At 48.6% G+C, this 2,500-nt stretch overlaps 2 non-coding genes across 2 annotated transcripts in view; both read left to right on the top strand.

Annotated features, from left to right (window-relative positions):
• Positions 1–703: 703 nt before the first annotated feature.
• Positions 704–858, top strand: LOC141486033 (5.8S ribosomal RNA). Its single transcript, XR_012467589.1, has one exon. It is a non-coding gene; the product is annotated as a 5.8S ribosomal RNA (ribosomal RNA).
• Positions 859–1,460: 602 nt separating this feature from the next.
• Positions 1,461–2,500, top strand: part of LOC141486012 (large subunit ribosomal RNA) — a 4,028-nt gene continuing 2,988 nt past the window's right edge. Inside the window, exon 1 of the ribosomal RNA XR_012467571.1 lies at positions 1,461–2,500. This exon is cut by the window's right edge and continues 2,988 nt beyond it. This is a non-coding gene — a ribosomal RNA (large subunit ribosomal RNA).

Here is a 2,500-nt window from a genome sequence, read left to right as displayed (position 1 = left end):
TCATCCTTTCGATTAGTAGTAGTCCTCTTCTCGAACTATACAAATTCGTCTTAGAGGTTTTTCAATTAGGCGTGTAATTTTCTTTACCGAGAATTATAATATATGACGTTGTGCGTATTGTTGTGTTGCCGCGTCGTTGTCGTCGATTATGGCGCTAATGTTGTTCGTCGATCGTGTTGTGAAGCGTACGCTCTTTTGTCGAACGCGAACGCGATATACGACGATACATTTCGCCGTCGATGACGATGATGCCGACGACGCCGCCTTCGCCGGGTACCTAGGAGTGTGTGACTGTTAAAAAACCGCTCCGTAGGAAATTATGTTTAATCGCGGTCGAAACGTGAAAGTTTTGTTTCGTACGAATTTTTACGTTACCGGATTACACAACGAGATTTCCGATGGTTGTGAAAGATATTCGCCCGGCCGTGTCAGTTAGAACGCATGGTAAATGAAATACTACGCGCGTCCTCTACACGACGAATATAAAAATTGAGTCGTGCGCGATTTCGGTACACGATGCCTCGTCTGAATATGTGGTGCCGTACGAATACGAAATCGTCGAGCGCTTCTCTTTTTTTATTTTTTTTAACAAGTATATATATATATTTATGTACGTTGTTGCATTGGTATAATCTCAACGCTTGCCGAATCGAGACGTCGAACTCTTGAAATTATTTTTTTTGAGTACGTCTAAATAAAAGATTACCCTGAACGGTGAATCACTTGGCTCGTGGGTCGATGAAGAACGCAGCTAATTGCGCGTCAACTTGTGAACTGCAGGACACATGAACATCGACATTTCGAACGCACATTGCGGTCCTCGGATACTGTTCCTGGACCACTCCTGGCTGAGGGTCGTATCAATTTCAAAGACTGCTCGGTTTTTCAAAATTGATATTTTGTAAAAACGTCGGAGCGTGTTGGATGATTGACGTGTTGTTGTTGTTGTTGTTTGTCGTCTATCGAGTCGTCTCGTTATTATAATCGTTATCTAAGTATTTTATCGCCTTCGCGGCGATGACACTTGGTAACAAAAATAAATACACGTTGACGACGACGACGACGCCGACGACGACAAAGACGCGGCATCTTAAAGTGCGAAAGCGACGAATCGTTTTTTCTCATCGCAAGATGAGAGAAACGTTACGTAGTTTGTACACAACGAAATCGTATCGAGTCTCCGTTGTTGGGAAAGCGGCTGCCACGGCAATATACAGGTTCACGCTTGTAGTGTGTGTGTGTGTATGCTCTCGTTACGCACGATCGTCGTGTCCGAGAATCTTTGATGAATCGAAGACGACGTCTGATCGTGTCGAGCAGCGTACGTACACACGCACACACATTATTACAGGACGTCGAGAACTTTTTTGTCCGTTTCGGTAGTTCTCTCTCGAAATAACGACGGACGAGACTACGTACGTCGACTCGTTGCTGTTGAATAAACTGAAAAATTATTTTATCGACCTCAGAGCAGGTGAGACTACCCGCTGAATTTAAGCATATTACTAAGCGGAGGAAAAGAAACTAACTAGGATTCCCTCAGTAGCTGCGAGCGAACAGGGATAAGCCCAGCACCGAATCCCGCGGGTTAACCGCCGGGAAATGTGGTGTTAGGGAGGATCCGTTTATCCCGGAGTCGTACGGCGCGTCCAAGTCCTTCTTGAACGGGGCCACAGCCCATAGAGGGTGCCAGGCCCGTAGCGACCGCCGTCAATTTCGGGAGGATCTCTCCTCAGAGTCGGGTTGCTTGAGAGTGCAGCCCTAAGTGGGTGGTAAACTCCATCTAAGGCTAAATATGACCACGAGACCGATAGCGAACAAGTACCGTGAGGGAAAGTTGAAAAGCACTTTGAAGAGAGAGTTCAAGAGTACGTGAAACCGTTCAGGGGTAAACCTGAGAAACCCGAAAGGTCGAAGGAGGAAATTCATCGCGTTTCGATCGTCGGCGTTTGACGGGTTTCGTGACGGACGGCGTTCGCGTCGTTCGCTCAGCTCGTTTTTCGAACCGATATCGAACGCGTGCACTTTTCCTCTTGTAGGACGTTGCGATCCGTTGGGTGTCGGTCTAAGGTCCGGGGTGGAGCCCACGTGAATTTTTCGCGTGGACCCTCGGTATCCCGGCCGACTCGCTCGACGGTATAACGATGGCGCGGGGCCGCTACTTTATAATTAGCGTTCGGCTCGTGGCAAGCGCGTCCGGTGTTTGACGGCGATCGGACCTAGCGCCGATCCTGTCCCCGGGCGACTGTTGGCTACGATGTTCTCGAACAGACCTCGTTGAAACGCCGATCTGCAACGCTATAGCTTTGGGTACTTTCAGGACCCGTCTTGAAACACGGACCAAGGAGTCTAGCATGTGCGCGAGTCATTGGGACATAACTAAACCTAAAGGCGCAATGAAAGTAAAGGTCTACCTTGCGTAGACCGAGGGAAGATGAGCGGTTCGCCCTCAAAGTGGCCGCTCCGCATTCCCGGGGCGTCTCGTTCTCATTGCGAGAAG

This window comes from Leptinotarsa decemlineata, unplaced genomic scaffold (assembly GCF_025532065.1).
Source record: "Leptinotarsa decemlineata unplaced genomic scaffold, Ldec_3_MD MMD2_tig00026342_RagTag_RagTag, whole genome shotgun sequence".
Classification (NCBI taxonomy): Eukaryota; Metazoa; Arthropoda; class Insecta; order Coleoptera; family Chrysomelidae; genus Leptinotarsa; species Leptinotarsa decemlineata.
This window is presented reverse-complemented; position numbering and strand designations above follow the sequence as displayed.